This window comes from Pelodiscus sinensis, chromosome 6 (assembly GCF_049634645.1).
Source record: "Pelodiscus sinensis isolate JC-2024 chromosome 6, ASM4963464v1, whole genome shotgun sequence".
Lineage (NCBI taxonomy): Eukaryota > Metazoa > Chordata > Testudines > Trionychidae > Pelodiscus > Pelodiscus sinensis.
The window spans coordinates 23,444,816-23,469,803 of record NC_134716.1 but is presented as its reverse complement, the minus strand read 5'-3'; the positions used below and the strand labels follow the sequence as shown (position 1 = coordinate 23,469,803).

Sequence of the window (24,988 nt, the reverse complement as noted above, 5' to 3'; positions counted from 1 at the left end):
TTCAGGATGAAGAGGGACACCTTCCTGGAGCTCTGCGAGTGGCTTGCTCCTGCTCTGCAGCAACGGGACACTCGCATAAGGCCCGCCATCCCCCTCCAGAAGCGTGTGGCCATCACCCTCTGGAAGCTCTCCACGCCGGACAGCTTCCGATCCGTTGGGAACCAGTTCGGCATGGGGAGATCCACCGTCGGAGCAGTGCTCATGCAGGTACGGCACCCACCGGCCACTGGGCCGGGGAGAGAGGGAGGCTACAAGGAGGGGATGGGCAGTCCCAGGGAAAATGGGGAGGGAGAAGGCGAAAGTGCCCCGCACCGGAGGGTTCGGTCTGTCCCAGCCATACTACATGCCGCCCACGGGAGTTGCTTCCGGGAGTGGAGTGCGGGTCAGTGCCAGGGAACGAACACTCCCAGCCACCCGGGCACCCCAGTGATTCGCGGTTTGCTGTGTCCCTCTGGAAGTGGTCAAGGCCATCAACTGGGTGCTGCTCTGCAGGGTGGTCCGCCTCGCCGACCCAGATGCCATCATCTGGGGGTTCAGCGCCCTCGGCTTCCCCAACTGCGGGGAGGCCATCGACGGGATGCACATCCCCATCCGTGCCCCGGAACACCAGGTCTCCCAGTACGTCAACTGAAAGGGGTACTTCTCCATGCTCCTGCAGGCCGTGTGTGACCACCAGGGCCAGTTCACGGACATTAATGTGGGCTGGTCCGGCAAGGCACATGACGCACGGGTGTTCTAGAACTCCTCCGTGTGACAGAGGCTGCAGGCCGGGACCTTCTTCCCCGACCACCACATCAGGGTTGGGAACGTGGACATGCCCATCTGCCTGGTGGGGGATGCGGCCTACCTCCTACAGCCCTGGCTCATAAAGCCGTACATGGGGCACCTCAACCCCTCCCACCAGGCCTTCAATGCCAGGCTCATCAGGGCTCGCATCGTAGTGGAGGGCCTTCGGACAACTGAAAGCATGATTTAGGTGCCTCCTCACCCGCCTCGACCTCACCGAGCACAATATCCCTCCCATGGTGGCAGCATGTTGCGTGCTGCACAATTTGTGCGAGCAAAAGGGGGAGGCTTTCCTGCCAGCCTGGATGGCTGAGACTGAGCACGTGGCTGGCCACTACGCTCAGCACCGCAACACCGCCATCCAGGAAGCCCAGCGGGGGGCCGTCCAGATCCGGGAAGCCCTGCGGGAGAGCTTCCAGGTGGAGAAGGAGGACTGAACTCCCCCTGCATGCCCCACTGGGGCCTTCTTCCACCCTCCCCCCTTCCCCTCCCTAACCTCCCTTCCTAATGTCAAATAAAGACATCTGTTTTGACAACCAAAATCTCTTTTTATTTTACATAACTGGGGTGGAGGGAGAGAGGAGTGAGGGTGGGAGAGGGGAGGGGGAAACCTGGGAGGAGGGAGCTGGAAAGGGGTGGAAGGGGAGGAAGGGAAGGGAAAGCTCAGGCTTGGGGGTCCTGCTGGCTCTCCCATCTCGCAGCACTGCGGGTGCAGGGTGTCGGGGGGGAGTGGGTGTGGAGGGTGGGCAGGAGGGATGGGGGTGCGGAGAAAGATAGAGGGGGAGCAGGGGTGGGAGGAGGAGCAAGAGCTGGGGCGGCCACAGGGGTTGGAGCAGGAGGAGGCAGGAACCTGTCCACCAAGGTCTGGAGGTGATCTCTGAGGGCACGGCTCTGCTCCTCCAGCACCTCCAAGCTCCGCTGCCACAGCCGCAGGTCCTCCCAGACCCAGTGCTCTTGGATGCAGATCTGGTGCTCCAGGAGCCGCAGGTGCCGCCGCTGGTACTCCTCCTGGTTCCTGGCACGCCTGCTGGCCTGGGTGCGGGTGGCTGTTGCAGGCGGGGTGGTGCACGCTCTCCCATCTTTCGTGAGTCCCAGGTGCTGTGGCTGTTTTGAAACAAGAGCAGTGGTCAATTCTCCCTGGGGACAAGTTGGGTAAAACCCAGCCACCCTCTGCAAGGCCAGGGCCCCTGCATGAGACCCAGCTGCTGCTCCATGGTGGGCAAGGCCCAGGCTCACGGTCCCTGTGCTCCCTCTCCCCCCACCCTCCCGTATACATAAGGGGAGCATGATGGCACTCACATGCGGAGCCCTCCTCAGCCTTGGACGACACAGCCGATGTGCTCTGTGGGATGCCTCGGGGGTCCTGGGTCGGCTCCCTGAAGGCTCCTGGCTCTCGGCGTCCTCTTCCTCCTCCTCCTCCGTATCAGGGACGGGTCCCTCTGCCCCAGGGTCAATCACCACCAGAGGGGCAGGTCTCCGGGTCGGCCCCTGGCTGACAGGCCCTGGAGTAGGACTGCAACAGGTCCTTAATTTTGCAACGGACCTGCTCCCGGGTCCGCATGTGGCCTCTGATGGCCAGGCTGTCAGCTATGTGGCTGTATACGGCCTCATTCCTGTGGCTAGTGCAGAGATCGTGGACGTTGGAGGCTTTCCCCCAAACCTCGATGAGGTCCACAATCTTTGCACTTGACCAGGCAGGCGCCCGCCTCTTGCAGCCCCGGGCAGGCTCCTGGGAGCCGCCAGCCTGGTCCTGGGAAGAGGCGAAGGACTGGGTGGCAGCGGGTGGCTGGCTCATCCTATGCCAGGTGCAGAGTCTGCTGGCTGCGTGCTGGCAGGCTTGCAACTGGCATGGGCACGGTAGCCAGACCGTGGCCCTTTAAGGGCTCCGGGGCCGGGAGGGGGGGCAGAAGAGTTTTCCTGGTTTGGCCCAGAGTGGCCACCAGGGCAAGCTGGGAAGGGCTAGCCTCCAACTAGTTCGAATTAAGTGGCTACACAGCCCTTAATTCGAACTACTTAATTCGAACTAGGCATTAGTCCTCATAGAATGAGGTTTACCTAGTTTGAATTAAGTGCTCCGCTAGTTCGAATTAAGTTCGAACTAGCGGTTTGCATGTGTAGCGCCTATTAAAGTTAATTTGAACTAACGGCTGTTAGTTCGAATTAACTTTGTAGTGTAGACATACTCCCAGACTGTCCTTATTTCCCTTTTTTATAGATGAGCAATGCATTTGCTCTTTTCCGGTCATCTGGAATCTCTCCCATCTTTCGTGAGTATTCTGGGATGCATTTCATCAGGCTCTGGTGACTTGGAAGACAGCTAACTTTTCAAAGTAACTTTTCCTATTTTAACTTTGAACCGAGCTGATTTTCACTGACATTCACTATGCTACTTATTCAGTTGTGACCAACTTCTTGATGAAAACCAACACAAAGAAGTCATTAAGCACTTCTACCATTTTTGCAATTTTGCAAGCTCAAGGAAAGTGACCCATCCACTGATAATTTTCAGATGGCAGACTGTGGTCAAGACACATAACCATGGGTGCAAATGTACCTATATCTGTACACACATGCTTCCATAAATTGCACACAAAAATGCATAGTCAGTCTTCTACAAAATAACCCGGACAGTGATAATTGTGGCTATACGTATAGGAATATCATAGATTGTTCTATTCACAAGCCAGTCTCCACACTATCTGCCAAACTAGCTTCTATTATAATCTGCTTTAGCTTTCTAATCAATGAAGAAGAAACAAGAAACGCCCCAGTTTGAATTTTCTTTGTTTCTTTATTTTAAGCAAAATAAACATGCAATCAAATGAAAGATCAGAACAGTTAGAGGCAGAAGATATAATCCTCAAAAGCAGAAAAAGTTTCTGGAAAAGAAATAATTCGTAAGATATTTTCCCCAGAAACTCTCACTTCATTATCCTTCTATGAAGTTAAAATAGCAGAATTACCTTCAGCCATTGTACTGTATGTCTGTTTATTTCCAGCTGCAAACTGTATAGAAATGAACAGTGTCCAAAACTTGGAATTTATTAAAAAGTGGTTAAAACAATGTGAATTCTAGCCAGTTGAAAAGGAAAACCATTAAACTTGAAAATATAGTTATTGTGACCTCTCTCCGCCCTATAATTTCAGGCCATTTATTTACAGAGGCCTTAAAGAGACACGATCCAAGAAAGATAGTGCTTTGGTATTGCTGTCAACTATTGTTCTCATCTGGAGAGCAGATCTTTATTGAGGGATATATATCTTTCAGAGCTGTCAAATGGTGTTGAACAATCCCCTAGTTCTTGAACTTGTGTGCATATACGTGAATACAAGAAAAGTATAAAGATGGAAATCTTGTAGTTTTTGTTTAAATATACTCTGCGTGTGTTTCCCAAGAGTAATGAGTTTAACTGAAGCAGCCTTAGCACAGCAATTATAAGCACTTGTTTTATAGGTTCAAAAACTATATCACATAAACTTCCAGTTTGGCAGTATCATTCTGAACAGGTTTTACATTAAAAATGTGGAAGTAAAGCCAAGACTTTATGGGGGGACTTATTATCTAAAACAGTCTTGTTTACTCTCAAAGGGTATGCAACACGGTGGTGCTAGCTTGAAATAAGCTACATAATTTGAGCTATGCAAATTGCGTGGCTTATTTTAAGTTTATTTCGAGATAGTCTATTTTGAAAGTTGGTGCTGTCTACATAGCACCAAATTTTGAAATGGACTGCTATTCCAACAAGTCCCTTAATCCTTGTGGAACAAGGTTTACTGGGACATCATAATAGCAAACTCGTTATTTAGTTTGCAGCATTCTACCTTATCACTCCAACTGCCCACATTTACACCTGGAGTGGGATTAGTTCCAGCTGGGCTGGTGCTTCTCTCTGTCCCTATCACCTGCTCATCAGTCAGTCCAGACTCTTCCTCCCCCCCCCCCCCCACTACTTTAGTAATCTAATTTTCCATGTCTCAGCACTTCGTAATCACAAATAAAAGTTGCAGAACAAATGCAAGAAAGGCCATTACTTACTGGCATGGTCAAAACCAGGAAACTTGGACTATCACAGGAAAACATAATCACATGAGACTTCTTCTCTGTATTCTAAACCAAAGGATTAGATGTGATCAGCTAACATGTTCCCTCGCTAGTGAGCCTCTAGACTTTTAGAAGTTCACCTATCATCATCAGATATGCATCTCCCCAACCCGAAACCCTTTATTGAGACCCTTGATCAAGTAACTCAAATACTATCCTTTTGATACAGCTATATTTATTTATTTAAACACGAGAAACCTGCTCCTAATTTTGGAATATGTTTTATGTCCATGCCTATTTGCAAGAACATATTTTTTCTATCTCTTCCATCATCATCCTTTCACTTCTTTCTCTGTGTGTGTGTGTGTGTGTGTGTGTGTGTGTGTGTGTGTAATTAGTTCATGCTGATTTAAACATTTTGGATCATATCTTTATACATGGGTTATCATTATGAAGTATTCTGACAAATAAGCTACTTTCCCTCAATGTACAAACACACTGGATTCTTCTACAAAGAAGAATGCACTGCATGACTGAGAAAGACTCATGGAAAATGTATATAATTAATTATATGTAAAACAGCCTGTCACAGGCTGCTTATTATTTTAGTATCAAATTAGTTTTATTATAGCTTATGCATCTGAGAAATTTGAATGAGGACAAATGTTAACATAAAGATCATGACTTTTTTGTGTGTAGCTGAGAGAGCAAGTAACCATGTGTGTGAATGTATATATAGAAAAGAAGAAAAAGGAGAGTTCTCTCTGCCAAAACACAGAATGACAGTAAGTCCCCTACTGTGTATGGTACATTCATAACTAGAACCACACATCTTTTGACAAATAGAAGATTACCTGTTAATCCTACTTTGATTTTTGTACCTATTTTGAAAAAGAGGAGTCATTTCTATAAAAATCTTGTCTCAAATTCTCCAGATCTTAATAATACTTTAAAAGCTTTCGGTCTCCCATGTAACCGATGAGAAAGATTAAAACATTTTCCAGTCAGACCACATGTTAAATGCAATGCTGATTTTTTTTTAAATAGCTCCAGAGGGAATATAGCCATGGGCGTCTGGTATATGAGGGGGAGGCTCTGCCTTCCCAAACCGCCAGGCATAGCCCTACCCATGCTCCACCCCCAGAACGCCTACAGTAGGAGTTCTGGGGCAGAGTGCTGCTGGCCCCAGTGCCCACCCTCCCTGTGCTCCAAGGCTGGAGAGGCAACACTGAGCCAGGCCACGTGGGGTGCCCTCCTCTAGGGCTGGGAAGGCTAGGGCCATGCCATGCATCCTTTGTCCTCCTCCCTCCCTGGTGTGGAGAGGCCACATGGAGTGCCCTTCTTCCTCCCCTGGTGCTCTGGGGCTGGAGAGGCTGGGCTACACTGGGTACGTGGCACGGCGAGCTCTCCTCCAGGGCTGGGAAAGCTGTGGCCATGCTCTCCCTGGGGCAGGGGAGGCTGGGGTGAAGGCGCGCTCGCCAGCTCCCCTCCTCTCCATATGGTTGGGAGGGACTTGCCTCCCCCAGCCATGCCTTCACCAACCGCCTAGGAATATAGCTCCAGAATAAAAAGTTTGCAAATCCAACTTAAAATTTCCTTTCTGCAAAGTAAGGCTAGACTGATTTCCGCTGGAATACCATTGTGACAGGTTCTGTTGCTGGGACCCCCTTGGAACGGTCACTTGATGTTCTGAAATACCACAGAACCCCCCTTCCTGCTCTCATGGGCACCCCTCAACTCTGTCCTGCTGAGCCAGGCCCTCAAGCCTCCTCCTGCACTGACACAGAGATGGGGTCGCAGCTCTCTGCAGAATAATAGAGACACTGAGATCCGCTCAGCTCTGGGAAGACTCAGTTAAAGGGACTTGCCTCAGTACCCAAATGCCCAGCTTCAATGAGGCCTGAAGCCCAGATAATTCCATCTTACTCTGTAAAACATTTTATTCAGGGTAAGCTCAAGTTGCTTACCCTCTCTCTCAGGGTAAAGAAAGATGCACAGCTGCTGGGCCCCCAGGTAACAATTATTTTCACTGGATTTATTAATAATCAAAAGTGATTTTATTAAGTATAAAATGTAGGATTTAGGTGGTCATAAGAGATGGCACACAGAATAAAATAGGTTACTAACCAAAATAAAGCAGAACACCTAAGCTAAGCTTAATACACTAAAGAGACTGTAATATCTCACCCTCAGAGCTGTTCTCATAAGCTTCTTTCACAGACTGGAAAGCCTTCCAGCCTAGGCCCAATCCTTCCCCTAATTCAGTCTTAGATTTTTCCAGGAGTCATCTTCGGTGAGACAGGCAACCTGAACTATCTCACTCCTCACCCTTAGATAGAATTTGCATAAGACACGAATCCATTGTTTTAGTTTGACCACCCTCCCAGCTACTCATGGAAAAGTACAAGGTTTAAGATGGATTCCAGTATCTGGTGACATGGTCACATGTCTCCGCAAGACCCCTGTCTCTGTACTTCATGGGCTGACCCACAAGTCCCCAGGAAAGCTAAGCCGCATTGCCTCAGCTAATGGACCAATACAGCTCTGAAGAACCATTAATGGCCCTCACTTAGTATGACTACATTGATAACACAGATTTATGCTCCATATTCCTAACCAGATCGACAAGGATGATACATGCTTACAAATGGGAAAATCATATTCAATAGATTTTCCAGTGATGTATTTCACATAAAGCATATTCCAGTTATGTCCTATTCATAAGCATCCTTTCATGAAGCACTTGGAATGCCCTGTCACAACCATGACAAAAATAAAACAAACACCTCAGGAAAAAGTGAATGTGGGAGAAGGAACTGACTGCAGTATGAAAGACCAGATATAGGCTAGACAAGATACTATGAAAGACAATGGCAATTGTTTCACAAAGAGCTATTGTAAATGAACAGAGGTTTCCAGCACTGCAGTACGGACAAACAATAAAACAGTTTCACATCCATGCAATATTTAAAATACAAATGATTGGCTTCATTTTAATCCTGGTGTGTAGGTGAGCCATTCATTTAGTAATCAGAGTAATATGGCACAAAGGTTTAATTTAGATCTAGGTGGGATCTACAATATGTGTGTGCTTCTGCTCATGGCTACTAGGCAACACTGGGAAATAACCTCCTCTGGTTTGCATTTGCAGCCTCAGGTATAGTGCAGACAGCCGTAATGTGAGTTTTGTCACTTGGCCTTGTCAGTGACTCTAAGCTGACAGTAGATCATTGCCACATGGCCACGCCATTCTCTATGGGAGTGAAAGACATTAAGTGTGTCAGTTGCATTGTGCTGTATGAAGTATGGCAGTTTTATAAAGCAGCCTGAAATCTACTAGGGAACTAAGCTGAAAGCAGAAATTCTGCACTAATCAGCTTTGAAAAATACTGTTTCAGATGTAGACCTCCCCTTCCTCTAAAGGAGGAAGAGTCAATATATCACACTATGCAGGAGCACCCCTAATGGTTTTATTAAATGAGTTCTGTGGTTGAAGTTCGGATATGGTAAATTAGGGGAAAATCATGGATTAGTCCCAGTGGAAATGTCAAAAGCAATGGAAATTACAAGAAAAAGTCACAAGAAGTCACTGATGTGCAAGATGTCTGAGACCAAACTATCAGTTTAGACCACCTGTGGTTTTGATTATTAATTATTTATACAATACAATCTTTATGGTACTTTGCAACTGAATAAAAGATAATATCCTTGTCTTGGGGAGTTTAAACTTTTAGGTGCTAGTTTTGGTACAGGGCTCCATGCACCCATAGGGTATGTCTACACTACAGTGTTATTTTGAAATATCTTATTTCAAAATAGTTATTTCGAAATAACGCATCTACACATGAAATAGCATTTTGCTATTTTGAAATAGCACATCCACATTGAATGGACTCTGAATAGCATTTAAGGTTGGCCAGAACCAGTTCCAGCAGAGCACCAGGTCAGGACTTACTGTGTAGGGCTGCTGCCTGAGGCTATTTGAGGTCTGTATTTAACGGGACCCCCCGGACAGCCAGTTCTCAGGTTTCCCTGCTTGCTTGTCTACCTCAATGAGGGACAACAAAGCATTGTGTCTCTGCATGCCCTGGTTGCCCTCACTCAGGACACCACAGCACTCTGCAACATAGAGCCAGAGCTGACCCTGCGCACTCTGGTGCTTCTCTTGGATGCATTGCTGTGAGCCTGGCTGCACTTTCTGCAGGCTGCCATCCAGGAGGTCTATCGGGGGGCTGTCAGAATCCAGGAGGCCCTGCAGGAAAGCTTCCACCCTGAGGAGCACTAAGAGCCTCCCTGGTCTGCCCCACTGGGGGCTTGTGCCTCATTCCTCCCTCGTGTCCTTCCACTTACCCATCCCTAACCCCCTGTCCTGATGTCAAATAAAATACACGTATTTTCATGAACACAAACTCTCTTTATTTAACAAAACTGGAGGGGGAGGGAATGAAACTCTGGGGAGACTAGGGAAAGGAGGCGGGAGAGGAGAGAGGAGAGGGTGGGAGATGGGAGGGGGAAACCTGGGAGGAGAGAGTTGGAAGGGGGAAGCAAGGGGAAGAAGGGGGAGGAGAAGCTCAGGGCTCAGGGGTAGAGGTCTCGCCAGACCAACTTGATTGTCATGCAAACCTGCTCCTGGGTTCGTATGTGGCCTTTGGTGGCAGGCTGGCAGCCATCCTGCCATAGAAGGCCATGTTCCTCTGTCTAGTGCTGAGATCAAGGACATTGGGGGCATCCCCCCCAAACATGAATAAGGTTCATGATCTCCACCCTGGACCAGGAAGGCGCCCACCTTCTCCGGTCCCTGGCAGGCTCCTGGGAGCTGGCAGACTGCTCCTGGGGAGCAGTAGAGGGCTGGCTTCCAGTGGCTTGCTGCCTCATGTTTTGGGGCCACTGGGTCAGGGGCAGTGACTGCTGGCTCTGGCTGGTAGGCTTGGAGCTGGCACAGACACTGTGGCCAGAGTCTACCCCTTTAAGGGCTCCGCGGTGCAGGGGAGGGAGAGAAGTGTTCTTGGTTGAGGCTGGAGTGGCTACCAGGGCACCCTGGGAAGGCTGGAGGCCCCCTATTTCGATATACGTGTCTACACAGCACTTATTTCAAAATAGCTATTTCGAATTTGGCGTTATTCCTCATAGAATGAGGTTTACCAAATTCAAAATAAGCGCTCCGCTATTTCAAATTTATTTTGAAATAGCAGTTTGTCTGTGTAGATGCCACGAAAGTTATTTCAAAATAAGGGCTGTTATTTCAAAATAGCTGTGCTGTGTAGACATACCCATACAGGATAAAAAGCATGAATATTATTCTTACATCCACGTAAGACTTACACCTCCTTCTTAAAAGTTACCTCTATGGCCAGATCCTCAGCTGTGTTCCAATGGCTCAAAGAGTATGAAAAACTGGACTGGAAACTGCCAGAGATAAATATGCCTTTGCGTAGTAAAAGTGGAAGGCCACCTATGCCTCCACACTCAGGTATGCTGAGCATTGCTCCCATGCATCTGAAATCTGGTCCCAAACTGTTTTAAGTGTCAAATCCCCCAGCGTATCGAAGGCCCCCAGAAGGACATGATCCTAATGTGAGCAGCATAGCTCCTCTGTGCAAGAAAGGGTGCAACAGTGGAGCTTGTTCAGGGCGTCCACATCTAATGCACTGTGGAGGCCTCACTCTATCCTGGACTCATGGAACAGACCGGTGCATCCCAGCCAGGGGATCCACAATCAATATCAATCTATAAGGTCCTCTTTTCTGTAGGGAGACTGGGTCTTCCTGTGTAACTAGCATGTAAACGACAAGCTCTTGGAAGAGGTGGAACATCAACTGTGGGGGCAGCTGCAGCCCAGCAGCTAATATTGTGACTTAAGGAAAAGATTCCTTCCTCAAAAGCCTTTCTTCCCTCCCCTGCACAAAGACCACTTACTGAGTCTGCGCGCTAAGGAGAGGATTGGGCTCTAGAAAATGGATACCAGGTTTTATGAAACATAGCCATGGTATCCTGCAGCCTATATGCTAGACCCTAAGGATATGTCCATGACTGGCTGGTGTCCCCAACTTGGTTTTGTTGGGCTCAGGCTACAAGGCTATAAAATTGCAGTGCAGATATCCAGGATTGAGCCGGAGACCAAACTCAGGCCCAGATTTACAATATCCAAAGGCGAGACGCCAGCCCAAGCCCAGACATCTACACTGCAGTTTTATGGCCCTGCAGACCACATCAGATGCCATAGGCCATACATGGGTATTTTATTACAGTGTAGAAATACCCTGGCAGCACATGACAAAGTTAATAGACTTTTTTTTTCCCAGAGAGGGGGGGTGAGAGGAGGTTTTGTTTCCTATAATGAAATTCAACTTAATCCTGTGATTTTTTTCCCCCATTTTAATATGTTTTCATTACTTGATTTATGTCAGCATCGGCAAACTCATGATTTTGTCATGCAAATTTGGGGGTTCATGTTCTATACACCTTTCTTGCAAAAGGTATTCATTTCCTGTTTAAAGAGCTACCCTTCGCAAAAAAAGAAGTTTTGTCTACTGGGAAGTTTTCCAGATCTTGTAAAAGTAGCTTTTGCAAAGAAAGGTAGATAGAGTACTTGGAAAATAAGAATATGTGCTACTCAGTAGGATGACATGTGTCCTAGGTTATTAAGAGTACATTGCTCATTAAAATAAAATGCATCCTAGGACATTACTGCAAATAAGTTAGCTAATACATTAATCAAAATGGCTTCGATAGGAGTACTGTCACTTTGACTGATAGCTACCTGAAGGGCATTTTTGGTGGGAAAGGAAGAATTGGGACTTCATGCCTGAAAAAGTAAGGAGAGTTCCTCTCTAATTATCCCCATGAGGAGCAAAAGGGACTTCCTTCCATCTGGCTGGTAGAGAGCACTTACCTATTATTGCCAGTCCCAGACATTCTAAGAGCATGGATCAGACTCCCAGAAATAATTCAATTAGTTTTTTAAATCATGACATTTCAGGTTCTCTGTTTGCTTTTTTTTAAAGCCTTTGGGATTCATGTTTTCAAGTTTTTCTCCACAAGCATGAGGACTACAAAAATGCTGGGTGTGTAGGGTTTGGAGTGGAGGGGTGTTTTGTTTTTTAAACAGTAAACTGGGACTCTCACATCATTATTCTGTGAGCTACGGCTTTAAGAAACACACCAAATCTCACAAGTCTCCCAATAAAATCATGAAAGCTGGCAGCACAGGAGCTGCTATTTGAGGAGAAGGGCTAGTTGTCTTGAGTAGAGGAAGAGGTGGTCTTCCTGGGAAAAGAAATGGGTCTCTGGAAGCCTTCTCTGGCTCCTGCACCCCTTTCCTCTCCACTTTTAAACACTGCTGCTGTGTGCAGATAAGGAGAACCTACCCACCGCTCTGCTGCAGCAAAGCCTGGAAGGCACATGCTACCTCAAGCACAGCAAATCTGGCTCATTCTTTGGTTTGCTCTGTTTGCAAAGCTGTTGTGCTTAACTACAGATATTTATTCATTTAATCTTGTTTAAACTCTGATTATTTGTTTTAAAAGCCTCTTCTTTCCTGAGTACGTAGTGGTACCCACAGGCATTTACGCATGTTCTTCTACTCTGCTTAGTCCTGACATGAATGCAAGTTCAGACAAGACCATCAGGACCATCCACTTCACCTCTTCCTCTGCAAGGCCATGCTCTTCCCTTCTTTCCTCTCAAGCACCCTTTCTTCTAGAAGGCAGCAGAGAAAGATTAACCAATTCCGCATCCTGAGATTTAAATTTATGCCACTCTGCCAGCTGACCAGCAGACAGTGCTCAAACTGTAGGGAAGCGTCATGATCTATCTCCCTCAAAATTTATCACCCGTGCCAAACTTTAGCTCATGATGCCATATAGCAAAGAGGTAGGTAAGAGAGATGAGCCAAGACACAGCGCAGTAGAGGGAGAAGAATCCGATAAGCAATGAGCAAGCTAGTCAGCCTGATATTTATATGCTAGATGTGCTAAAGATTCATATTTCCCTTCATGCTCTTTTACTCAGCCATCCTATGTGGGCCTTGAAGGGAAACCAGTCAGCCTTAGAGGGGAACCTTCATGTGGCTGAGAAAGAGAAACCATGCACCTGCACTGGAAGAAATGAAGGGCCGCATATCTAATTAATGGAGATGGCTCTGGGTCCACTAATTTGGTGCCTCCTAGACCCTGAAGAAGATGTGGAAGGTGCGCTTGTCAGGGGGTATGGAATACAGCTGTAGGTGAGGTTCAGTGGGGTTTGTTCACTAAGTTGGGGGCATCCCACTTCCAGCCAGAAAAAGTCCCTCCTGCAGTGGCCGATGGCAAGCAGAGAAGCATCTGACTCCATTTCGGCCGCAGCTGGGCTGCCTGGTGGCTGGGAGAGACTAAAGACTGAGCTCCATCTGAGATGGGGGGCCGTTAGAGGAGAGTTTGACTTTGTTTCAGCCCCTGCTGGGCTGTGAGGACTGGGAGACACTGAAAGTTCCAGCTCCAGCTGCTTGGGGCAGCAGGGAGTGGGATTCCTATTGATCCCCAGCAGGGCTGGGGAGGCTGAGAGGAGAGAAGGAAGTTCTGTCTAGAAAATAACTGCAGTAACTGTGCTTTGTTTTTCCAAAGGAATCCAAATTCTTGTATTTTTCACCTGCCATATCTGAGTCCTAGCTCAGGGGCAGCAGTGGCATTGGCCAGGAGAGATGCCTCTTCCCAAACCATTTCTAAACGTCATGGAAATCACTTGGGCCATGTCCAGACTCAGGGGTTTTTTCGGGAAAAGTAGCCTTTTCCCGAAAAAACTTCCCCTGCGTCCAGACTCAAGCCGCGTTCTTTCGAAATTATTTCGAAAGAACGCGGCTTTTCTTTCGATGGCGGTAAACCTCGTTTCACGAGGAAGAACGCCTTCTTTCGAAAGTTCCTCTTTCGAAAGAAGGCGTTCTACAATGTAAAGAGGCCGTCTTCGAAAGAGAGCATCCAGACTTCGCTGGGTGCTCTCTTTCGAAAAAGCGGATTTCCTCTATCGAAAGATCCGCCTGCAGTCTAGACACGATCTTTCGAAAGAGGCTCTTTCGAAAGATGCTTTCGAAAGAGCGTCTTTTGAAAGAAGCCTGCAGTCTAGACATAGCCTTGGATTCCAAACTTGACATTCCAGAGCCAGGTGTTAAGGTGCTCCATTTCTTTAAACTTTGTGTGTAAAAACTTAGGTTATGTCTACACTAGAGAGGTTTGGCGACAAAAGTGTTATCGACACGCAAAAGTCACCAAAACCAAAAACGGGTTAAACCTGTTTTTCTGCCACCCATTGTTGACGTTTCATGCAGCGGTGAAAGTAACTTACAATATCTTACAGGTACTATTCTATTGCAACCCTGCCAGCTCTTTAAATGACTCCCTGCTAAATTTTGCTGCAGCTCAGCCAGCTCTTGCTGGAGCTGCACACCAGGGTGCACTGGCTTATTTTCACCTCTGATTTCCTGGCAACATTGTTAGCACCCTGTTGAGAGAAAGAGCAAAGCAATGTGGGTAAGTAACCACTGTGTCTGGTGTCATCTTCAGTCGCTGCACATTTCCAAAGTACTTAACGTAGTGCTATGAATTTTGGGAACATGAAAAACATCCCTTCACACATCCCTCCCTCTGTGCCTTCCAGCCTTCCCCAGGCTTCTGGCTTACTTTTGCACCACTTGAATGACAGACCTTGCTGTGAACTCCACAGTCCTCTCCCATGTTGCGTTCAATGTGCGTAAGACATTGTACATTGTGGCAGAGCTACTTATGCAATTAATAGCAGATGAGGAAGACTTGGATGTGGACTACAATGTGAGTAACAGGGACAGCACCATACTGGCATTGCATTGGGTGGTCACAGATCAGCTGTGCACAGTACAGAGTTGCTCCAAGTGGTGGGATTGCATTGTCAAGAGGGTGTGGGATGAAGATCAGTGGCTACAGAACTCTCCTGGACTTTCCATAAAGCATCCTTCCTGGAGCTGTGTGCTGAGCTGCCCCTTAAACTGCAGCACACTGTCACCAAATAAGAGCTGCTCTCTCAGTAGAGAAGCATGTTGCTATTGCTTTGTGGAACATGGAGATTCCTGATTGCTCCTGTTCAGTTGCAAATCAGTTTGGAGTGGCAAAGTCTACCATTGGGACAGCAAGTATGCAGGGTAATAAATCACATTTTGCTGCATAGGATTGTGCCTCTGGGGAAATATGGATGACATAGTGGCTGGTTTTGTTGCATGGGCTTTCCAAACTATAGAAGGAAAATCAATGGCACACGTTTGCATTGTAGCGCCATATTTCTATTGCCTCAGTACATCAGTCATGAGGGGCACTTATAGATCAACACGGGCATTTCACAGACATAAATGTGGAGTGGTCTGGAAAGGGGTGCACATCTTCACAAAGCATCCTGTATAGAAAGCTGCATTCCAGGCCTTTATTTCCTGACCAGGGAATTGTAGTGGGGCATGTGGAAGTGCCCATAATGATCCTAAGTGATATGGCTTACCCCTTACAGCCCTGGCTCATGAAGCCCTCTCCAGGATACCTGGAGAACTGCATGGTTGTTGAATGTGCCTTTAGCAGACTGAAAGCAAGATGGAGGTGTCTCTAGGGCACGCTGGCCCTTTTGGAAGATCATATCCCCAGGGTGGTGGCTGCATGTTATTGCTTACATAATTTGTGAGCGTAAGGGTGAAGCATTTGGCCATGGTTGGAACAGTGAGACACAGTGCCCGGATGAACAGTTTGAACAGCACTCAGTGGTTTGCGTTCTCACTTCCATCTCTGTAGCTCTTCTTTGCTCCCTTTTCTCTGTTTGAAGTGTTCAGTGATGCAACACACACTTGACCATATCCTCCCTCATCTTCCATGTTTTTCTCCTTAATTGGTGGAGTCTGTCTGCTGGTGAACATGCCTGACTTCTCAAGGTCTGGGGAAATAACCATTAACAATGAAGTCACTTTGTATTATTCATGATGAAGATTGTAACATTTCAATAACATGCATGTTTCTGCACACAGATTGACACTTTTCTTGTTACCCTACAGGCAAACACAAATCTCTCCAGGCCCTCTGATCATGGTGAGTTTTAAAGGTAGCGGTAAAGGGGAGGAAGGAATGTTGGGCATGGATCCGCAAGATAGGACTGTCTGCGCTTGTGCAGCAGCTGCACATGGAAACAATTTGTGATAATCCTACACTTGTCCACAGGCTGAGATTACTCTAGCTGACATATCCTGGCTGAAGTTTAACAGGCAAACCCAGGTTTAGCTTTTGCATGCGAACAGAGGACGCCCCGCTCCTTATGTGGCCAAACTGTGCCACCTTGGTTCCAGCAGCACAATATAAGAAATGGCTTGGGAGAGTGTCGAACCATGGTGGTGGGGAAATGGCAGCCCTGCCATGGAATCTCTGTGAGAAAGTCGATAAGTCCATCAGGCAAAGCTTCGACACCATCTCCCAGCAAGATTCTATTGATAGCTGTGTGTGTGTATCCATGCTTTGTTTGGACACAATGCAGACCCAGGCAGGGCATAGCCAGTCACAGAAATACAGCCTCCATTCACCCCACAATGCCAGCCCTCCTCCCACGACTGCAAAACAACTTCCTACACCGCTGCCTGCCCTGCTACAATATACAGCCACTTATCGCCCCACATGGCCTTCATCCTCTTTTTCCCTGGCTGCACTAGAAAGAGTTACTGCCATGAAGGTCTTTTAAAGGTCAGAATAAAAAGGATAAAATTATACAGAAACATAGAATAGGATGGACACTGAAATAAGTGGTGAGAGAAAAATGCAGAAAGATGAGCGATGTGGAAAAGTTCAAATGAAAGATAGCAAGAAAATGCAGAAACAAGAAGGGGGGATTTTTTTCCCCCATCAAAACCTTCATCTCAAGCCAAACAGCTATTTTGAATGAAAAGCATATTTTTCTTATCCAAATAATATATTGCTATTAAGTTGTTAATCAAGTTCACTCTGAATAATTTTTTTTTTTTTTGAAACTCTGCTATGGTCCCTAAAGTTGTCTGCAGCATTCTATTCCAGGATGCCTTGGAATGCTGGCTAGAGTCTGGTGAGAGCAATGAGACAGGAATTGCTCCCAAAAGTATCACAATACTTTCTCTCTTGAGAAGCTGTCCAGGAACATGCTGTATTATAAGCACAGAGCTAGAAGTCCTGTGAAATCCAACTTAACTCTTATGGTTTTTCTTAACTAACAAAAAAAAGTCCACATCAGATTTCCAAGATTGAAGGCAACTGCATGAGTTGAACATGACACATAACACAAAGATACGTTTAACTAGAGTCCTCATTGGCCAACATCATAATATTGTTCCCTGTGTATTGTTCACTAATTTAGGTCATATTCTTCCAAGAATATGTTTGAAAATATACAGTTTTGTGGGAAAGTCTATGACACTATAACACTACAAGAAAGAGAAACAAGATGAATGTATGTGTTTGTACTTTAAGGAAACAAATGTTAGGAAGATTGCAACATCATTACTTCATTTCTAAATATAGGCTATAAAGAGTTCACAAAGGAGTGAAGAAAGCTGTGGTGTTAAATTTTTGAAAAGGCAAGCAAAAGCAAAGGCACTGTAAAGATTTTCATCGTTACACGTTCTGGGTGACACGGAGAGCTGACTACCCTCAGCCCCACCTCTTCTCATTCAAGGCCCTATCCCTTCTGGAAGGGCGGAGCCTGGGCATCCCTTTGCCCAGGGATCTGAAAAGTTTGTTGGCCCCCCTCCTTTCCAGGAATGATGGCTAAACCAAATTAGATTGAGATAAGAATCCAAAGTTTATCTAGTTAGCTGGACCTCATACAGCTATAAAACTGAGCTGGAACACCTGAAAACAAATTCTCCCTTGATATTAATTAAAATTCCTGTTTTCTAAGGAAAACACAAGGAAAACAGCTTTTCGTGCAGGATTTTGGCATTTATGTTTCCAATCTCAATGGAAACCAGGAAATATGGAAGAGGATGAAATTTCAAACGTTCGGTTCAGCACCTGCCATTCTTTTCTCTCCGTGCAATGGTAGGATTAACCTGTGACTTGTCAACCCATCAAAAAGCTAAGAATTATTTCAGATAAAAAGCATTAGACACACAAATTTCATTAAACACCATGTAAGTAAGCTGTCTGTATACCAGGTATTCCCTACATATTACATATTCCCTACATAATACATCCTGGCAGGTTTCAAAATTCTTTATGTCTCATGTTAGCTCTTGGATTGGATGAGAGTGACAATCCAATCCAAAAGTTAGGCTGGACACGTCATACAATTTTCTAGTCACTTAACTGAAAGACTTCTCAAACCAGATAAAGGGTGTCTATGCACGTTATCCCAGAAGGGCAACAGGGTCCTTTCCTGATTTGTTTATCTGACTACAGATTTGCATTAATTGTCTCCCAGTGATTTTGCATTAATTGCCTCCCTTCAACTTCCTCCTGGCAGTCCATGCTGGTGCATATAAAAGACTTAAGGTTGATACAACCGTCTGAATATTCTATAGCGCAGGTCACAGGTTGACAGTTCATGATATCACATATCTACTTACACAAATTCTCCCAGGCCCCATATTGCTTGTCCTACTTCAGTAAAGAAATGACACCTTCCGATTAGAAAGGTAACAGTACAAGGAAAGAGGAGAAACTAAGTCATGCCCATTCTTTTCATAAAAATAAAGCAGACATTTCACAATAGAACTTTGTTAAATTCCATGATTTTTAAGCTTTGTCTTAACATTGAGAAAAAAAACGATATTTTCTACTAAATCCATGCTTACCTTCAAAGAAGTGATATCCATTTTTGCTCTTCAGCACAAAATGCTCTTTATTGAACCAACACACCGTGAGATCCAAATAAGCTCAAAGTTCAGAGTCCAGCTTTTGGTTCAGTTTAGTGTACAGATTGAGCTTGCCACTCATGGCTGCCTCGTAGCTTTCCCAGAAGTGAAGAATGGCTGGGCTTTGGGGGAGGCCCCTCTCCAAGTATCTTCTGTCAATATAGTACATCACACTTTGAATCAAGAGAGATCCTGTGCCTACAGGGTAAATTTGGGGTGCATGTGTGAGATACCCAGATACTATTATGATAAGCATGTTATAAATGGGATAAAGCTAGAAGTTTAAAATATCATAGGATAAAAGGCAGGGAAACCAACAGGAAATGGGTGGGAAAAATCCTCCAATGGGTGGGAAAAATCCTATTTTCATGATTAACATTCATGACTCCACAGGGAGACAGTCATAACTTGGTATTAATGTATAGATTTTCCCCTGGGGCTCCTCATTAAGAGTTTCCGAAATACTAATGAATTTAGCCTCATGATATCCCTGTGAGGTAGGGGAGTATCATACCCAAATTTTAAAATAAACATGTTTATTATAGTAGTGCCTTTGGATTTGCTAAGCACCTTACAAATAGGGTAGTAGATGGGCCCTGCCCCAAAGAGCTTCCAATTTAGACAAGATAAACATAGGGAGGAGATGGTGTATCACACACAAGCAGAGTGAACAATGTGAATGGGATGTTAGTTGAATTTTCAGCAGGAGGTTCCTTAGGATAAACTAAAAGGAAAGAAAAGTGGAAGGGAAGGATGTTAAGAGGGCCAGGGGAGGAAAGGAGCAGGCTTGCAAGGAGTCTAAAACAAAGACACTTTGAGGAATTGGCACAAATATCAGGACAAGGCCTAGAAGCCTAGAGCACCCTGGTTTGGCTGCTTCTGCTACCAGCTGGAGTCTCTAGCTGGGACCTCTCTGAAGATTTTTCCCAAGGCCACCTGGTAGGCAGGAAGGGAGGAAACACTTAGGGCCACTCTTCCCCTCCTTCCAAACACACACATACTTGCATGGACCCTCTCCTATATGGGCACCATCTGAGTTCCACAGTATCCATCCATATCCCCTCCAATTTCTGCTTTAGCGATGTCTGTCCCTCCGGGAGAAACTGAGGCAGGCTGGAGAATGAGAATGAACCCAGCTCTCCTATTATCTAACCCCTTGATTTAGCCACAAGACATCCTTATAAGAATATTTGTCACTCTTATTATCCATCAAACAAAGACTATTTATCTAATATGAACTTTATAATTTATAAATACTAGAAGACTTACCCAGCATTGCTTGGGCCCTTCGGGGCAGAGGGCCAGAGCGGGGAGGAGGATGCAGGAGTCAGGGCAGAGGTTAGGGAGCCCCGGGCAGATAATGGGGATGCAGGAGTCAGGGCAGGCGGGTGGAAGGCGCTCAAGGCAGGGGATAGTTTTGTGGGGCTCAGAGCAAGGGGTGGAGTTGCACGAGTCATGGCAGAAAGGCTCAGGGTGGGAGGGTCCAGTATTCATGGCAGGAAGTCTCAGGGCAGGGGGTGGGAGGTCTGGGGGAGACTCAGAGCCACCCGTAGTGGTGAGGATGGTTCTGCAGCTGCAAGCCTCTTGGCTTCTCCTGGGTGGGGGCAGAGTGCCAGCTCCTGCGGGGAGAGCAGGGCTGTTGTGTCCAGCCCCTGGCCACTAGTGGTGCTTCTCACGGGGAGGGGGGCAGTGATGTGCAGCCTGACTCCAGCAGTGCTTCTCCTGGTGGTAGAACTGCTGGCTGACAGAGCTCTTCCCCTCATCCAGTGCTAGGGCTGGGGCATGGGCATGGGTTTTTTTTTTGGGGGGGGGGGGTACATACATGTGCTGGTGACCAGCAACATGGAAAGCCCTGGCCCCAGCTGACCACTTTCTCTTGTAACCTAGTGTGGTTACTGAGTACTGCAAGTGGCACCTAGACTACTGCAACAGTTAAGATCAAGAAACCTCTACAGCATGGGCTGGGAGCCAGCTGGCTTTTAGCTCAGAGGGTAGAGGCTCCTAGAGTCAGCTCCTGAGGTCCCAGGTTCAAATCTGCCTTGGTGGTGGTTACACATTCACTCCTTGTGGTGACTCTGCAGTATAGCTATTCCCCATGCTCACTGCCCCCAGTGGTCCCTCTGCAGTGTAACTGTCCTTCTTGACTGCCTCCTCCCTTTTCATGTTATGGAAAACAATTCCACATCCCATTTTCCTGAAACAATCAAACCCTGACCTTGCTTTAAGGTGGTTTAAGTTTGGAAGCTGTATACCAAATTTGGTAGTCCTAGCTCTTACCTTTTAGGAGTTCTTTAGCAAACAGACGCACAGATGGATAGACAGAATCACTGACAGATAGATGCACAAAATCTCTAAAACATACGGAAAGATAGTGTTAGGAATTCTATAGAAGAAAAACATGCAAGAAAAGTCCAGACTCCTTGCCTTCAAGTTATACTGCATTGATTCCCTTTGTATGCATAGACACATGTATATGAATGAAGACTAAGCAGCCAATCTTTCAGATAGTTCTAAAACTACAAATCTTCTAGACCAACTCAGCAATTTATTATGTATGGCTGCTACACTTTATGATGGATGGACTCCCCCCACACATCAACAAAATACCAGTGATACTCCAGTGAAGTTGCAATCTTGTTCTTTGCTTTTCTGTTATCTATTAGGAGGAATGAATATTTCAGAAAAATCAGAACCAGCTGTTCCTGTGTTCAAGCCAGCCAAAATCAAAGGCACAAGACAGTATTTTGTCAGATTGATGCCTGCACTATGGTTTCACATCACGACACCAGAGCAAAAGAGCCTACAGGTGTCCATCTCCAAAGTACTGAAAGGAGGAGAGAGCAGGATCCTTCCTCGTGAAACAAGCCCTCTCCTGTCTCTCCCACTCCATTCCTGGAACATTAACTGACAAGCCTCTGGGGCAGCGTTAGTGACTTACATTGGAACATTGCAAAACTGAATGGAATTTTCATCACATCATTTCACAGGGCACTTTCTGGTTGTCTGGAATTTGTAGCTGTTACCCATGCCCCTAAGCATTTGCTCAGTCTTAGTAACTCTTGAAAAGTAACAGCTTTTTCTTGTATAGAATCACAGAATACTAAAACTGGAAGGAACCTTGAGAGGTCATCAAGTCCAGTCCCCTGCACTCATAGCAGGACCAACCACCATTTAGACCATCCCTGACAGGTGTTTGTCTAATCTGCTCTTAAAAATCTCCAATGATAAATTCCCCTAGGCAATTTATTCCAGTGCTTAGCTATCCTGACAGTTACGAAGCTTTTTCTGATGTCCAACCTAAACCTCCCCTGCTGCAATTTAAAAACATTTCTTCTTGTCCTATCATCAGGAGTTAAGAAGCATAATTTTTCTGCCTCTACCTTGTAGCAACCTTTTATCATATCCCCTCTTATTCTTCTCTTTTCCAGACAAAACAAACCCAGTTTTTTCAATTTTCCTTCATAGGTCATGTTTTCTAGACCTTGAGTCATTTTTGTTTCTCTTTTCCATATCTTCTCCAATTTGTCCACATCTTTCCTGAAATGTGGTGCCCAGAACTAAACACAATATTCCAGTTGAGGCATAATCAGTGCAGAGTAGAATGGAAGAATGACTTCTTGCTCACAACACTCCTGTTAATGCATTCCAGAATGATGTTTGATTTTTTGCAACAACGTCAACTATGACACTTAGATCCCTTTCTGCAGCACTCCTTCCTACACAGTCACTTTAGATTTTTTATGTGTGCAACTCAGATCCCTGACAGGAGGTGGGTCAAATTGAGCAACTGCTCCGGGGCCTGGTGATCTGGAAGGGCCCAGGGCTCCCAGCCTCTGCTGTTGCTATGGTAGCAGAGGTGGTGTCTGGAGTCCTGGGTCCTTTAAATCACCATCAGAGCGCCACGCAACACATTCCAGGCAGTGCTCGGGGTGGTACACCGTGGACCAGGCAGAGCTAAGGGCTGGTTGCCCCTCCCCCACCTCTTCCAGGAACACAGAGTCGCCCCCTCCCAGCATGCCCAGAGGTCCAGGAATGCTGTCAGCTCCCCTGGTGCAACTGATTGTTTCCTCCTAAATGGAGTATTTTGCATTTGCCCTTATTGAATTTCATCCTATTTGCCTCAGATCCTTTCTCCAGTTTGTCCAGATCATGCTGAATTATAATTCTATCCACCAAAGCACCTGCAACCCCTCCCATCTTGGCATCATCTGCAAACTTTATAAGTGTACTCTCTATGCCATCATCTAAATCATTGGAGAAGATACTGAACAGAACTGGTCCCAAAACTGATCCCTGTGGAAACCCACTTATTAGGCCCTACAAGCATGACTGTCAACCACTGATAACTACTCTCTGGGAAAAATTAGCCAAACAGTTATCCACCCATCTTATAGTAGCCCCATCTAAGTTTTAACTTCCTAGTTTGTGAAATGAGGCTTACAGGATCTGCCGACAAAAGGTTCTGGGGTCGGCAGATCCCCCTCTAGTCTGCCGCGCTATGCCGACAAACAGCTGATCGGCACAGTGCGGCAGCCATTTTGATATAAATGAAGTGTCGATTATTTAAATCACTGCTTCATTTCCCTTTGTCGAGTAAACTAATCTATATGGCTCCATTGACGGAGCCATATAGTCTAGACGTACCCAAGGTGTACTACATCTACCACTTCTCCCTTATCCACAAGGCTTGTTACCCTGTCAAAGAAAGCTATCAAATTGTGACATGATTTGTTCTTTGCTGACTGTTACTTAAATCATAGAATCATAGAATACTAGGACTGGAAGAGACCTCGAGAGGTCATCGAGTCCAGTGCCCTGCCCTCATGGCAGGACCAAATACTGTCTAGACCATCCCTGATAGACCTTTATCTAACCTACTCTTAAATATCCCCAGAGATGGAGATTCTACAACCTCCCTGGGAAATTTATTCCAGTGTTTGACTACCCTGACAGTTAGGAACTTTTTCCTAATGTCCAACCTAAACCTCCCTTGCTGCAGTTTAAGCCCATTGCTTCTTGTTCTATACTCAGAGGCCAAGATAAACAAGTTTTCTCCTTCCTCCTTATGACATCCTTTTAGATACCTGAAAACTGCTATCATGTCCCCCCTCAATCTTCTCTTTTCTAAACTAAACAAACCCAATTCTTTCAGCCTTCCTTCATAGGTCATGTTCTCTAGACATTTAATCATTCTTGTTGCTCTTCTCTGGACCCTCTCCAATTTCTCCACATCCTTCTTAAAATGCGGTGCCCAGAACTGAACATAATACTCGAACTGAGGCCTAATTAGCGCAGAGTAGAGTGGAAGAATGACTTCTCATGTCTTGTTCACAACACACCTGTTAATGCATCCCAGAATCCTGTTTGCTTTTTTTTTTTGCAACAGCATCACACTGCTGACTCATTCAGCTTGTTATCGCTTTCTGCTGTACTCCTTCCTAGACAGTCACCTCCCATTCTGTATGTTTGGAACTGATTGTTCCTTCCTAAGTGGGGCACTTTGCATATGTCCTTATTAAACTTCATCCTGTTTACCTCAGACCATTTCTCCAATTTGTCCAGATCATTTTGAATTATGACCCTGTCCTGCAGAGCAGTCGCAACCCCTCCCAGCTTGGTATCATCTGCAAACTTAATAAGCATACTTTCTATGCCAATATCTAAATCGTTGATGAAGATATTGAAGAGAGACGGTCCCAAAACAGACCTCTGCGGAACCCCACTTGTTATATCTTTCCAGCAGGATTGCGAACCATTAATAACTACTCTCTGAGTACAGTTATCCAGCCAGTTATGCACCCACCTTATAGTAGCCCCATTTAAGTTGTATTTGCCTAGTTTATTGATTAGAATATCATGCAAGACTGTATCAAACACCTTACTAAAGTCTAGGTATACCACATCCACCGCTTCTCCCTTATCCACAAGGCACATTATCCTATCAAAGAAAGCTATCAGATTGGTTTGACATGATTGGTTCTTTACAAATCCATGCTGGCTGTTCCCTATCAGCTTGCCACCTTCCAAGTGTTTACAGATGATTTCCTTAATTATTTGCTCCATTATCTTCCCTGGCACAGAAGTTAAACTGACTGGTCTGTAGTTTCCTAGGTTGTTCTTATTTCCCTTTTATTCCCTTTTCCAGTCTTCTCTCCTGTCTCCCATGATTTTCCAAAGATGATAGCTAGAAGCTCAGATACCTCTTCTATCAGCTCCATGAGTATTCTAGGATGCGTTTCATCAGGCCCTAGTGACTTGCAGGCATCTAACTTTTCTAGGTGATTTTTAACTTGTTTTTTTTTATCTTCTAA

At 45.8% G+C, this 24,988-nt stretch overlaps 2 long non-coding RNA genes across 2 annotated transcripts; both read right to left on the bottom strand.

Moving 5' to 3' along the window:
* Positions 1–1,363: 1,363 nt before the first annotated feature.
* Positions 1,364–7,857, bottom strand: LOC142829818 (uncharacterized). Its single transcript, XR_012904632.1, has 3 exons — positions 3,750–7,857; positions 2,086–2,299; positions 1,364–1,890 (listed from the first exon to the last, which is right to left on the bottom strand). It is a non-coding gene; the product is annotated as an uncharacterized LOC142829818 (long non-coding RNA).
* Positions 7,858–13,839: 5,982 nt separating this feature from the next.
* On the bottom strand, positions 13,840–21,031 carry LOC142829817 (uncharacterized). Its single transcript, XR_012904631.1, has 3 exons — positions 20,955–21,031; positions 18,618–18,875; positions 13,840–15,742 (listed from the first exon to the last, which is right to left on the bottom strand). It is a non-coding gene; the product is annotated as an uncharacterized LOC142829817 (long non-coding RNA).
* Between the last annotated feature and the right edge of the window lie 3,957 nt (positions 21,032–24,988).